Raw genomic sequence first — 15,923 nt, forward strand, 5'->3', positions numbered from 1 at the left:
TGGACAAATACAACCGATCTCTGGACTAAGGAATCCCAATCCCCATAAAATGAAATATAGAAGGTCTAGCATACATTAGCCCAATTGAAAATAGAATGACCGACTCAAACCATTATGGACAAATACGACCGACCTCTGGACTAAGGAATCCCAATCCCCATAATCATTGAGCGAACACCTAAAGTGCGATGAAGTGAGTGGGTGATCACTATCGCATTCATTTTAATCAATGAAAAATTAGTTTGCAATTCATTTTTAATTAAACCCTTAATGTATGGTGGATCGATTTCGTAACCCAACCCCACTCTGACAAATTAACTAACTGACTCGATTGGGGTCTCTAAAAATGCAGTTCATTTTTACAATTATATGATATTTGGCACAAAGCACATACATGCATGACTTCGGGGGGTTTATTTTAATTACAATTTAAATGTATCTGTAGTGCGTGTACACGTGCAATGTGAATGGATTTTAATTGACAAATTACGTGGGTTATGGTGCTAAAGTGCTCGTGCAACGGCGAGGTTCCTTTTATAATTAATGGTCAGATTTATTTTAATTACAATTTATGATGTACACAGTGTGTTCATTTGGTGGGTACAACGGTTAATGGTGTGTTATGGTGCACGTGGGAGAGGCAAAAAGAAAAGGAACCTGGCAGTGGGTGGACACCCCCCAAGGTCTCAAACATACTCCACATCCATAGAATCCACACAAAAGAGAAAACAAATCCACAAGTGGTAACTACAAGGCAACTAGGGAACAATCTGCCTCGTGTCAAATACAAACCAAGAGATGAATACCATGATGCACCAAAGAAAAAGATGGGGGGACTTGTGCAATGTGGATGATCATATCGTTATTAGGGAAGGGGGATTCACAAATTGTTATGTGTCTATTTTAAGATTTATCGATCATTTAATAGGATTTTGGGTGGGGTGTTTCATTTAACATTAAAGTTGTGTGTTTGGTTTTGTTTTAGTTTGGTGTTTATGTTTTTTTAAAAAAAATTGTGGAGATGGTTAAGATTGGGTTTAAGGTTGTGTGCTTATAGTTATTGTTTTTTTTTAAAAAAATTAAATTTATATGTGGAGGCATTAAGGGGTTTGTGTTTGGATCGTTTTGTTTTTCAAGTGATGTGTGAAAGTTCAAAATGAGTGTGAATGAATTAGATATTGGATTCGGGGTTTTTGTTTTTGTTTGTTTGTGTATTTGGTGTTTTGTTGGTTTGTGCTTTTTTCTTTAAATGAGTTCGGCATTTATATAGGCTATGTAAGCTCATGAAATATTGAAAAACATGTGAAATAATGTGTGAATTTTTTTTGGGATTTTTTTGAAATTTTTTCAAATTTTTATTGATTTTTTTGAATTTTAAGGAATTGTGAAAGGATTTTGAATTTCTTATAATATTTTCTATCATTTATTCATGTGTATTCAACAAAGAAAAATGATTCCAAAAATTAGTAATTGATTAAGAATTTTTCAAATACTTTTTTATGATTTCTTTTTATTTTTATAGATTTTTATGCTCTCTTTTCTTTTTTTATTGTTTTATGGTTTTTGGTTTTTTTTTTAAATGAAGCTTTTTTAAAATGGGGTCGAGTTTGAAAAGTACATGGAAACAGCTACTAGCATAGAACGGCTACGACGCGTGAACGGCTGTTAACGTTCTCACCTTCGCACGAACAAGATCGTCCTCGCGCGTGAACACTCGCGAAACAGTCCACGAGCCAGTCACGAACACGGCACATCAACACCCACACGTACAGAAACACCCATGAACACGGCACAAAGATCGGGAATCACTGGCAATCGCATTTAGAGGGAAGCGTAAGTGAAGGGGGCAAAGGGGGAACCGTCAGCGGCCGGGGGGCTACGGGTGGGAGGAATGGGGGGAAAGGGGGCCAACACGAGGGGGCAAAATGGGGCTAACACAAGGGGGAAAAGGGGCCTAAGGGAGGGATGGGGGGAAAAGGGAGGAATGAGGTGGGAATGGGGGATAGGAGGGGGTAGGAAAGGGGGGTGGGCTAAGGGTGGGCGGGCAAGGGGGTGGGGGGTGGCGGGTTAGTAGGGGGTGGGTTTGGGTGGGAAAAGGAGGTTGGAAGGGAGGGACAGGGGAGGCACAGGAGCGGCAACGGCGAGGGCAGAGGCGGCGATGATGGTGCGTTGCAGCACAATGAGCGGCGGGTGGCGCGACATGGCGGTGATGGCACACGCAACGGCGGGGGCGGGGTTGGCAAGACAATGGCGGCTAGCATAGGAGGCGCGGTGCAAGGGGAGGGAGCAAAGACGGCGACAGCAAAGGGGAGGGGAGGGGAAGTGGAAAGAGAAGGCGAAGAACGAGGAGAAGAAGAAGAAGAAGAGAAAGAAGAAGCAAGGAGAAGAAGAAGAAGAAGAAGAAGAAGAAGAAGAAGGAGAGGAGAGAGAGAGAGAGAGAGAGAGAGAGAGAGAGAGAGAGAGAGAGAGAGAGAGAGAGAGAGAGAGAGAGAGAGAGAGAGAGAGAGAGAGAGAGAGAGAGAGAGAGAGAGAGAGAGGGGCAATGGGGGAGAGGGGAGGGTACACAGAGAGGGAGGGAGGTGAGAGAAAAAAGGAAAGAAAGAAGAAAGAAGGGAGAGAGGGAGGAGAGGAGGGAAGGAAGGGGGGAGGAGGGAACCGTCGAGGAGGGGGGATTATAATTTTTTTAATTCAAAATAAAACAAGGTAGTCCCTCCCTCGCCCTGCGCACAGGCACGGGGCGAGGGTAAAAAATTTTGCAATAGGCGAGACCCGTAGATGCAGCCGGAACACCGTCGGGGGGCAAACAGTGTGTCGAACACATCACATGATGGGTAAATTAAAAAAACATGGATGTTCACGCGCAATGCGAGAGGCGCATACGCACGTAAAAACACGAAAAAATTTTAATAAAACCCAAACCATGCATCGGAATGAAATGCCATAAAAACGGATAATGTGTCGGAAGGCAAGGGGAAGATAGTGGAAAATTGCAACAAGGGGTCCAAAGTGAATGCAAGGTGTTTACATGGGAAAAATGTGAAAGTCGAACCTGAAAATGCATACGAGAATTAATATAAGAGAATTCGTTCGTTGAAACGAAGTGCCAAAAGAAGGAGAAATGTGCCGAAGAAGGTGCCCGAGAATCCGAGTACTGCAAAACACAAGTCTAATCAAGAGAAGATGCGTCACATGGGAAAAACCCAAAAATCATACTCGAAAAGAGATCCGAAAATTAATAATTAATTATTTGTCCATCGAAACGAAGGGTAATCAAAAGGAGAAATGTCTGGACGTGGATGATCTTTAGGGCTTGGCACATTAGAACTCAGTTCCGATGGGTTTAGGAGGAGGTCACAGGGAAAGACAATAAAACGAAGCTCGAAAACACATAAAAATTTTAATAACGAAAAATTCGTAGGTCGAAACAGGGTGGTGAAAAAATGAGAAATGGGCTGAAAGGGGTTCTAGTCAAGGCAATCCACTCAGAATTGAATTCTAAGGAAATTATGGTAGGTTAACATGGAAATAGGTCGAAAATATGCACGAAAAAGACACGAAAACTTGAAAATTTTATAACGGACAAACCATACAATGGAATGATAGGGTGGAAAAAGGAAAAATGTCATATGGAAGGTGTAGGAAAGAGGGCTGTCACATCAAATCAGTGTTTCGAAATAATAAAGGAGTGTTCACATTGAAAAAAATGACAATGTGTAAGAATTGCTTCAAAAATGGATAACTTCTAATCTGTTGCTCAGAACAGGGGGGCGGTAAAAAGGAAAAATGTATAGTTTAAAGGGATACACATGATTGTAAGGTTGGATTTAGGTTTTTGTAAATTGAGGGTGTGTTCACATGAAAAATGACCAAAACGCCGTGTAAAGAAAAATAACAATAGGAACAACCTCATAGGTAAAGGAAACGAGGGCTGGTGGGTGGGTGGGCAAGGAACCCATTAAGGGAAAGTAAAGACATGGGATATATGCAGATTCTGTGAATGACATATACAAGATGTATGCTTGGCAAGGACACGTCCCCACACTTAAAACCTTACTGGGTAGGGTGAAATGACTCGGCATGAACACAAGACGTGTCACCGGATTGTACGTTAACGTCCCCACACTTAAAACATGATTGTCACTTGCAAAAAGAAGGTGTAGGATTAGAAAAACTTGGCCCAGTTTGCCGAGCATTTCAATTGACTATTGACGTCGCGTCCTGTGTCGCAGTCAGCTCTGCAGGAGATACCAAGTTGTCTTCACAGCATACATCTTTTTTAACAAGGACCACGCAGCAGCACCCAGGGAGGAAGCTTTACTGATGAAGGTGCAGGAATTCGGGTGATGATGAATGATATTACACTCAGCCCGCCGTGTCCAACCCCGTCTGGCATAGGTGCAAGCAGGAAGGCCAAGGAGCCTTATGGGGCAGTGTACAGAACAAAAGGTGATGTGTCTTGTGATGACGGCAAAGACCCATCCTATGGGTACATAGGGAAAGGAAAACATACCTTGTGCTAAGTGTCGTAACATCCCTCAATCTCACCTCTATTTGAGATTATAGGAGGGCAACCCGATCCTTACACCCATTATTGTTATCCTCATAATCGCTTGTGCAAAGGTTATATGCCTTGTGCGCATCAGATGGTGCAACAATGTATCCCACCCTGTGCTGGCCTACAGCGTGAGATGGAAGGCCAAGGAGCCTTATAGTGCAATGCATAAGAACAGATCATGCGTTGTGCATTGTGAGAGGCCCAGCCCGTGCTTTCAACCCTTCATTCACACATCTCACCTCTCTGTGGAATATCAAGGGCAAGGACTAGTCACTCACCCCACCCTCTGTCTCTCACACTGTTGATAAATACAGAGAGCAGCCCATACTCAGCCCATCGTGTTAGGATGAAAGCTCACATCACTCAATTACTTGTCGATAAAGATTGCTTCATCTATTGCTAGCATCAAGGAGTTGATGAGGCATACCCAGGGAGGTAGCCCATATATCTGGTACTGTAGATTTTCTGGAGATCGTATCGTCTGTGTTAGGAAATCACATGTTCTGTGGGGAGTACAGAGATAGCACACCAAGGAAGGTGGCTTTGGAATTTCTTCTGGAAAAGTGTCTGTTGATGATTCGTTATCCTGGACTGCACGGTGTTATTACCTTTTCCATAGCCAGCTTCCCATCCAAGGGTGTTTCCACCTTTTCTCGAAAGGAGGCCTGCTATGACAGGAATTGCTTCCTTTTCTTCCATAACAGTTTGTTTGTTTTTTCCTTTTTTTCTTTCCTACTCTCGAGGGTGTTTCCACCTTTTCTTGAAGAGTAGGTCGGCATGACATGGACTGACGTCCTTTTCTCCCATGACCGATATATTTTCTTTTTTTTTTATTTTTCATACTATCTTTGAAGCGTCGAATGGCAAGGATGCCATGTATCAGAGCCATCCTCGCCACCTCTATTGTATCAGACAAAAATGAAGCCAAGGGGAGGGGGAAGGGAACTACAAGGGGCTGTCAGAACAAAATCATATCATCAGAATCAGCAAGAGGGTTATCAGGAGCATTAGGTAAAGGCATATCGGCCATCAGACAAGAAATGAGGAAGCTATTGATAGTGATTGTCAAGATTCCCAGGGAGGATAATACTTCTTGAGGCGATAGCCATTAATAAGGAAGGGATCATCCGAAGCATCGATTGTCTGGACTTGGATTTAGATTGACCACAAGTACCTTATAAGGACCCATCCATTTTTGTTGAAGCTTGCAAGAAAATTTTCCAAATCAGGAATCATAAGCGAAGACTAAGTCACCCTCCTTGAACTCATTTTTCTTGATGAAGTTGTCATGATAGACCTTTCGTTGGGCTTGTGTGGCTTCCATGCACACTGTAGAGCCATCCTGCAAGTCTCGTCGAGACACTCCAAATGCAAGAGACGACATTGCAAGGACTCGGCATCTCCCAAGCATTCATTAATGGCCACTTGCTGGGAGGGCAACTCCAGTTCAACAAGAAAAATGGCTTATGTACCATACACTAGCTGGAAGGGGGTCTGTCCTGTAGCTACCTTATGGGAGGCTCTATACACCCAAAGGGCTTCTATAAGTTGATGATCATCCCAATCACAGCAATGTTCAGCAATCGTCCTTGTCAGGATCGAGCAAAGAATATGATTGGTGACTTCAACTTGGCTGTTGGCTTTGGGATAATAAGGGGTGGACTTGCGATGGCAAATCTTATACAACTCTGTGAGTTCTTCCATGACCTTATTAATGAAATGAGTGCCTCTGTCACTTACCAGCTCTAGGAAACTACCAAAATAGGTGATGATATTCTCGTACAAGAACAAGGCCATCATCCCACTTCAAGGCTTTAGCTTCACACCACTTAGTGACATAATCCGTACATACCAAGATGTATTTGTTCTGCTTCAATCTAGTGGGGGGATCGATTGCACCTATGAAGTTGATGCCCCACTTCTCGAACTGCTTCAAGGGAAGAATAAGTTGCAGTGGCATGGCACTGGTCTTGGTGGGTTTTTCCATCCATTGAGAGGCATCACATCACTTACAGTAGTCATAGGCATCCTTATGGAGGGTCAACCACCAGTATCCTGCTCTAACAGAGCCTTTTTGGTTGTTGCTTCTCCTACAAAATGGCCTCCACATGCCTTGTCATGGAAAGCCTTCAGAACAATCCCAATCTCGTCTCCTGCAACACATCTTCTGAGCACTTTATATTTTCCTTTCTTGTACAGTGCGCCACCTAACAAGGTGTAAGGGGCTGATTCTAATAGAAGCTTCTTCCTATCTCGACTAGAGATGCCATGAGGATACTGTTGGGTTGCTAGTAAGTTGGTGATGTCTGCATACCAGGGGGTACCAATTTCTACCAAGAACATGGAAGCATCAAGGAGTTCTGGATCATCATGCTCATCGTCTGCATTCTACAGGATACACGACAGATGATCAGCCAGAACATGGGAGCAACCAGGTTTGGTGATTACCTCAAAGGTAAAATCCTAGAATAAAAGGATCCATCTCATCATTCTTCCCTTCACATCTACTTTGTTCATCAGGAAGGGCTTCATAGTCCACATAAAATTTAAAATGAGTTGACAGCAAGTAGTGGCAAAACTTCTTTAGGGCAAACACCATTGCTAGACACTCAAGCTCCATCACTGTGTAGTTTCTCTCTCTGTTAGTGACCTTTCTTATTACATAATAAATGGGTTGATCTAGCTTCGAGGGTCCCTTCTGGCATAGAACTGCACCTAAGCCTTCAACCAATGCATTAGTGTGCACAAGGAATTCCTTCGTCCAATCAGGCAGCTGCAAGATGGGTGCTTCGATCAAACACTGCTTTACGGTGTTGAACGCTTCGTCACAGTCATTAGTGCATGTAAACTCAGCATCTTTCCTCAGGAGTTTATGCAAAGGGATTGCCTTTCTTGCAAAATGGGCTATGAACCTTCCGTAGTAGCCCACATGGCCTAGAAATCCCCTCAATTGTTTGAGGTTGGTTGGTGTTGTTAAGGCTGCGATCTTCTCAATCTTTGCAGGGTCTGTTGATATCCCTTGTGCAGAGACAATGTGGCCCAAAAGAACTCTTGATGAAACACCCAAGACACATTTGTCAGGGTTGAGAGAAATCCCATACTCTCGACATCTATCAAAACATTGCTTGAGTTGTCCCCAATGCTCATGAATTAGGCTATAGACACAGAAGTCATCGAGAAACATCTCAATGAAATCATGTAAATGGTTCTAAAAGGCAATCATCATCACTCGTTGGAAAGTAACAGGAGCATTACAGAGCCCAAACGACATCACTCTGTAAGCATAGGTTCCCCATTCGGTTGTGAAGGCTATTTTGGATTGGTCTTCTTCTACGATTTGGACTTGGTTGTATCTGATGAATCCATCCAAGAGGGAATAGAGCTCATGGCATGCCACTGTGTCCAATAGTTGGTCTGTGAAAGGGATAGGGAAATGATCCTTCTTCATCTTGGAATTCAGCTTTCAAAATTCCACACATATTCAAATTTTCCCGTTCTTCTTGGGTACTACCACAATGGGTGAAACCCATTCACTATTAGCCACTGGATAAATGAACTCAGCTTCAAGGAGCTTCAATAATTCGGCCTTCACTAGAGCAGAATAATTGGGATTCATATGCCTTTGTCTTTGCCTCACAGGTTTGGCAACAGGCTCCAGGTCGATGTGGTGTTGGCACACTATGGGATCAATCCCCTTAAGATCTTTATACGACCATGAAAACACGTCTAAGTTCTCATTTAGTAGGTCTCCTATGACCCATAGTTCCTTTTCTGGAAGATTTAGACCCACCTTCAGGTGACGTTCAATACCGACAGCATCCACGAATGTCAATTGCCTTTTACCTTCCACTTCACGAATAAATGTCCTAGGGACTGCTTCTCGGTAAAGATCCCGACTCCTTCAAGGGAGTGGTCTCATCTTTTGATGATGCACTGGAACTACTATTGTCTTTTAATGGAGGCTTTGCTCGCTCTTTGGGAGGCTGAAAGGGTATCATTGAGGTTTTGAGTTTGGATTGGGGATGAGTTACTTTTTGGCTCGAGGATTCGTCTTCTGAAGATGCATCCAAGAACGTCACATAACATAAACTTGTTGCGTTCTGTTTGAGTTGCAGGGCTGGGGATTGTTGGCAAGATGCATGGTCATCGTCTTTTTTAAGAAAGGGTAACTTTGGCCAACAAGAGCCACTGCCAAAGGAAGGCTTATTCTTCTTAATTCAGTTCTTATAAAGGCTTTGCTCATGACGTGACTCATTGATTAGTCCAAATGGTACCATAATCATTATGTCGATCAGAGAGGGATCTTCTACTTCTGAGGCTTTAGGAATTTCAGGAACTTCTTCTTCAACTCTGCCTTCCACGGGTAGGATAGATTGTTCTAGCACACGTCCATAAACTTCTTTTGCATTATCATATTCGTCCTCTTCAGATTCTGTTTCTATCTCTGTGGGGGATCTGTAAGAGAAGAACAAGCTCTATGTTCTGTCTTCTGCTTCTACTTCTGTCCATGTCTTTGTGTCTGTCTCTGTCTCTGCCGACTGCCATGTAACAAGGAGAACAGTACATCCAAGCTCCTATCTCACTGTCAGAAGTGATTTCAGAAGTCAATTTGGGTTCAGGCAAGAGGTATTCACCCATAGCCAAGGACTTTACTTCCTTCAGTAGTTGGCTTACAATGCCCATTGTTAGGGACTATGCCTATGTTTTCTTGGGAAAGAACAGCCTCTTCATCTCCTGATATGCCATATGTTACCTCATTAGAGGAGACGGTCATGACTTCGATGGATGTGGATCCATTTCCTTTTTGGGATCCATACAACTTCAACACCACTTTATTGGGTCCTCTACCAAGGTTTAGGGTTCCTTGAAACCAGTCTGTCCTTGCTCTTGCTTCAAAAAGTGAAGGTCTTCCCAACAGCAGAGGGTATGAGGTCCCGTAAGAATTTGGTTTGACCACCAAATATGTCAGCCAATAGTCTCTTCCTGCGAGAGTTGTCTTTACATACAGGAGAATGCCCAATAGTTTAATTCTACTTTGGTCTGCCAATCTGATAAGCCATTGTGTAGGTTGCATTCCTTGCAATCCTAGATCCTTCATTATCACATCCATCATTATATAAAGTTGCGTCAACACCAACTGTCGAAATGTTAGGTTTGGTTTAAAGGGTTCTAGGTCTTTGACCAAATCATACTCTTTGATAGGATCCACTGGCTTTTCCAATTGGCTGGGAAATGGGGCCACGCCCACTTTTATCTTCGCTTTTTTTTTCTAGGAGCGGCAACATCTGCGCTTCTTCATGAGGAGGTACTTCCATATCCTCTATTTCTTGGACCTCTAGTCATGTCTCTGCAACTATCTCTGTAGCTCTTTGTGGCTCTATAGTGCTCTGTACTTCCTTATTCTAAATTGAATTGTTTTGCTTTCTTCCCAAGGAAGGTTGAACTTCACAGTCTTAGTAGAAGGAACGTTCTCTTTTGGAACTACAGATTCTCCTTTCTTTGCTCGTAGTATTGCGGCCACTTACAATTCCACCAAATTGAAAGCAAGTCCTTGGGTCTTCTGTTGGGTATCAAAAGTAGATTTCACAGGGGCTGGACTTGGACAATCTTTTGCAGTGTGGCCTTCTCCTTTGCATCTACTGCATAAGGGCTTGTAATCCATAGACGTTCTAGGATTTGGACAATTTGGTGAGATATGACCCTTTTCTCAACATCTGTAACACTCCACCTCTGATATCTGACCACCCCCAGACTATCCTCCTCTGTAACTCTGAGAAGGAAACCTCCTTGGACCAAAATTAGGACCAAACTCCCTAGGCTTTGGTCCAATGTCATGCATTGCCATTTTGGACTCCAGCAAGTTGAATCTTGTGTCTTCATATTTCTTTCTTCGTTCATCTCTTTCAAAGAGCAGATATCCTCTGTATGGTTCTTTCTCAAACAATATGAACAGAAGGCTCCAGGAATTGTTGGCTTTCGGGCACACTCAATGGCTAATCCCGCTTTTGATGACACTTTTCGCACCATGTATTAGAACCCATCACATCTCTTCCACATCTTGCAGGAGTGGATATAATGGCGGTATTCACCTTTAGCGTCTGTAGCTGCTCTGTAATTACATCCATGAGCTCTTTCTTGATACTTACCACTGAATTAGACAGATAGTCCTTCAAAGTTTCACCTCCATAAGTACTTATAGTAGGGTTTTGGAAAGCTTCAATAATTACTGCATACACTAGTTGGGTTAATCCAGGAGATCCTTTGTTCTAGTTCTGATTCAGAGCTCCTATTGAGACTTGGGGTTGTTGATTCCAATGGGTAGGATTTCCCTGTTGTTGAGTTGCCATTGGAGGAAATGTTTGAGACCAGTATTGTTGTGATTGAACAAGCATTTGAGGCATTGTCATCTACAACCACTGTGGATTAGGTGCATTGTATTGTGGCATTGTTTGCATCTAGGGGTAGGGGTAGATAACTATCCTTGGGACTGCATTTGGTGGATATATCACTCCTGGCATGGGAGGAGGTAAGACTCCTCTTCTTGAGGTCTTTGACAACCTTGCTTCAACTTCATCATACAGTCTTGCACCTTTCACTGCAGCTTGCAAATTGCCTGGTCTTCTCAATTCCATGAACTTACGACTTCTGGTTGTAGGCCTCTAAGAAACACTCCTTTTTGGATGCCTTTATCCAAATGATGATTTTTTCATCTCTTCGAGATGGATTCCATTCGCGAGACATAAGCTTTTACTCTTTCCCTAAAGGACCGACTTAGGTTCATGAACTCCTCTTGCATCCACTCTTCAAAACCTTCACGCCTGAATTTAGTGAGGAAGGCCAACTTCAAGTCGTCCCATGTGCCAAAAGTTCATGCTACTTATCTCTCATACCATTGAAACGCCACGCCTTTGAAAGTGGTAGGGAATATTGCTAACCAATGCTCAGGGGTTTTTTTTTTGTTAGTCACACATGCTACCATAAACTCTGCTACATGAAGATCATGGTCTTCATTGTACTCTCCCTTAAAAATGGGCAATGGGACTACATTCACTAGCATGTCATCAATATTTCTAGAATGGATCTGGCTAGGAAGGGGACTTCCAGCAGGGGGAGGAAGGGCTTGCTAGGCCATTGGGACTTCTGTAAAGAGTTCCGCAAGGGCGTCAAGGGTGGCTTCTCTTGCTAACTCATTTTCGGCTTTGATTCTTGCTTTCTCTTTTCACACGTACCTCTGAAGTTGTTCTAGCACTTCTCTCCTTATGGCATCATTCATGAGGGGGTTGTCTCCACTAAGTTATTAGTGCTCCACAGAAGGGTAACAGAAGGCTTTAGTCTCTAGAGGACTCTCTTGCTAACATTTCTTCTACTTTTTTCTTTTCAATGTCTCTGAATTCTGCTTTCATGCCATTGCTGTACAAAGGAAGGTATTTGGTTCTGAAGGTGTCAAAGTTCATGTGTCTAAGCATTGTTGTGGTGCCATCATCATAGTAATGCCAGCTTTTGATGGTTTCAATAGTGTATGTTGTAAAGAACACTCTATCTACCAACTTCCTGTGGGTTTCCAATTGGACAAACAGAAGACCAAGCATCCCATGTATCCTACTGTTGAGCATCTACAAACAAATTCCAACTCTTTTCTTTCTTGTTTTCATGAATCTCCACTGACCATGACTCCTGAAGCTTCTTCACAATCTCCCACTCAATGATATCTGGAAACTTCTCAATGAATGTCAAATCTTCCATGGATGGTCATTCTCTCTGTTCCACTCTTTAGTTTTGTGGGAGGAACTTTCCACAAGAAGGAAAAGAACACCACTAACAAGAAATCTTTGCACATCTTCATATAAACAATTCTCCCACGATTTTATCTTCAACAAAATTCATCATTCTCTTCATGTCCTTCATAGAATTCATCAACCAACAAAGAGAACACAAAATAAACACCATTTTGAATGGAAAAATATCACATATTATTCATATTCATTGCCTTCTTAGTTTTCTCTCACAATCTCTCATAGAAAGATACATTGTTTTACATAGAATTGGCTATCTCTGACTCTCTCTTTCTCTCTTAATCAATAGTACATCATATCCTCACTAAAATACTCAATAATCACTCATAATACTCCTCTCTTGGTTGTGGATGCCCCTCCCAAGAGGTTTGTCTGATATGAAAGGTCACCAAAGCCATTACAATGACTTCTCACAACTCACTACTGTCACTTCACTCCAGTCCTCTTGAGTCTTCATCAACTATTTCTTCCACTTCCTTGAGCTCTTTTGAACTTATATTCACCTCTTTCCAAGGCTAGAAAACTTCCCTAAAATCACACATTCATTCCACATAACACTTACAAAAGATCTACAGAACAGGAACAGAGGGTTTACAAAAGGTTAATAGAAAACATCAAAACCTCATAACTCATACCAAAACCATTCCAAACTATCAAAAACTATTCAATGATCTCTCAAACATTCTCAAATTCCATCAATCATTAATCCATGCTTCATATACAGAAGAAAAACAAAACAAAATAGAAGCTAAACAAAACCAATCAAAACCTCAATAGAACCTATCAGAACATCATAGAACCTCATATTTCTAATGAGAATCATCATGAGCTTCCAAAACATAATCAATATCATTCAAAATACTTCCAAAACAATCAATCACCATACAGAATCAACCATTCAACCTTCAAAAACAACAAAAATCGACCCAAAAAGCCAAGTCAATTCAGCATTCAACATACCCAAGCCTAATTATTTTGAACCAAAAATCCTTAAGATTGTCTCAACGTGGATGCTTGTGTGATACAAGATTCTATTTCTAGATTATCCGCGAATTCATTGAAGGTAATGTTGTTCTTGTCAAGGCTCAAAAAAGGGTAACCTTGAAAGGAAGAAGACTTAGATAACCTTCACAATATCAATTTGTTCATCATTACCATTAATCACACTACCCATAATTTGCATAATGGCATGCTTCTATTCATCATATAGACTCAACTCACTATTCATGATTAATAAAGAAGGGAAAGATAATAGCAATCAACAAAAAAGATGGGGATGTCTCAAGTCATCCAATCAAAGATAGTGATTTTGGAATTGCATCAAGGCATTTCTTAATGACCACTTCTAAAGGCTAAAATGACAAGTAAGAAATTTTCACAAGTGAAAATTAAAAAAGCATTGATGTATGTCCAAAAATAAGAAAATACCCCTAGATCTCATTACGCTAATGGAACCCTCCATGAAGACTAGGCTGGATGATTGGTTCAATCCATTGAGTCTTTGATCTAGACTACAATATATACATACCATATGGTGCCCATTGCTACACCAAGTGAGCAAGGCATATGATATGTGACTACTCACTTTGCTTCAATCAAGGTCCTCTAGCACACCCTTATGACTCATTCAAGGGCTTTTGATTGAGCTAGACCCTTTGCAATAGCTATTTCTATGCATCTCTTTATCCAGAAAAAGACACCATTTATCATACACAATGCAATGGGGCTACAAGTACCCACCAACCAAGTTTGAAACCTATGTGTTTGACATTAATGGATCCATTGGGTTTAATTTGGACTCAAAAATGGGCTTCTTAAGAATTGAAAACTTTGAATAGAGAGTGAGTGTGTGTGTGTGTGTGAGAGAGAGAGAGAGAGAGAATCCCAAGTTTTCAACAAAAAAAAAAAGAGGAAAGCCTTTTTTTATATTTGAATTTTCATATATCTTTCTCATTTTTGGTTATTCCCAAATGAAGATATCTCATAACTTTTATGGTGGAATAAATAATAAAAACACTGATGTAGAGAAGGTGATATTTAATGGCTCATGCCTCAAAAATTTGACTATCGAGTAGATCTTTCATATATTTAATAGATGAAAACTCTTCACATCGTCTTCTCCTACTATCTTCTCATTTTGAATTCATTTACTTGCATGTTGCTTCTCACTTGTATTTTGCACTCTTCCACTTGCTTGAAATCATAAATGGCACCGAGATTCTACTAATAGTGGTTATCCATCACTGTTTTTCTTCCAAAAGAGAAAAAAACCTATTTTCTCTACATTTCTAGAAAATGGAAGAAGTGGGTGGTGGAAGAAGGAGAGTGGTCTACAATATTCATATCGGTTCAACTTGAATACTAACCTCTTTGTAAGAAAAACATGCCTTCTTTTTGTCTAACAATGAAAAACACTTGTTTAGGATGCAAGGAGAAAAAAAAATAGATCTATGATTCGATGGAAAGATCTATTCAATAGATCCTTTGAAAAATCATATGCCCCCATTAAGAATGTGACATCTTTACTCAACTTTGTTGGTGATGGGTATAATGGATTTCTAGGATACACACACGGTCTTGACGTGGATGGGCAAGTCTTGCGATTAGAGATGGGTCCACTTGAGAAAGAGAACACATATTTGAAACATGCCATGAACCAATGTTTGAAGAAGTTAGAAAGAAAAAAAGAAACCACTTTGTAGCTATAAAAAGAAAAATAAGCAATAGCGTGAATAATTAACCCATCATATCATCTAAATAAATGGAAAATACTAGGAAGTTTAAATCAATAGCCAGTAAAATTAACTCAATTAACATTAACATAATGTTGATATTTTGCATTTGCAGCTGCAAAAAGAACTAGTACACTTATGCATACAACATTGGATCTTCAAAAAAGAGAGAAGTAGTTCAAGATATTACTCAACTAAAGGTAAGAAGTGGCATATTATGAAATACACAGAACAATCAATTGAGAAACAAGTAGATGTACATAGCGGTACATTAGCACAACCAAAAGAACTCCAAGGATAGCAAGCATATTTTGTGTTGTATTTTGTGTTGATTGGTTAGCCCCACTTCTGATCCATAATCCCACCTCATCTCCAACTTATGACATTGCTCTCGGACTTGGGCAATCATCTTTGACACTCCCCCTGGCATGGGTTGCATGAGTTTTGGAGCTCCCAGCCTCCATTCATTGTTGTCATATACAATAGACTTATTGTTATACATGTCTAAATAGAGTTTTCTCATACATTGGAGCTTGTACATGCTTCCCAAGATGTCTATATGCATAAGTATTGATGTCAGATACTTGGGGGATGATATGCCATTGATGTGAGATGCTATTAGAATGATTTGAGCACACATTTGGCTCAGGTTTCTCAAATATTTCCTTGCTATATTAACAGGGCTGAATGTCATTTAACTGGGAAATGCTTATGCCTATTGCTCATTGATGCTACTAGGGTTACCTATTGAATGTATTAGCGCTTTGGTTGTTCTCTATGCTTATGGACGTGCTTATGACATGCTCTTAAGCTAAGATTGGAGCTTGAATGCTTTTACATTGG

Source organism: Lygodium microphyllum, chromosome 24 (genome assembly GCF_053477565.2).
Source record: "Lygodium microphyllum isolate KBCC chromosome 24, Lygodium_microphyllum_v1.1.10, whole genome shotgun sequence".
Taxonomy (NCBI): domain Eukaryota; kingdom Viridiplantae; phylum Streptophyta; class Polypodiopsida; order Schizaeales; family Lygodiaceae; genus Lygodium; species Lygodium microphyllum.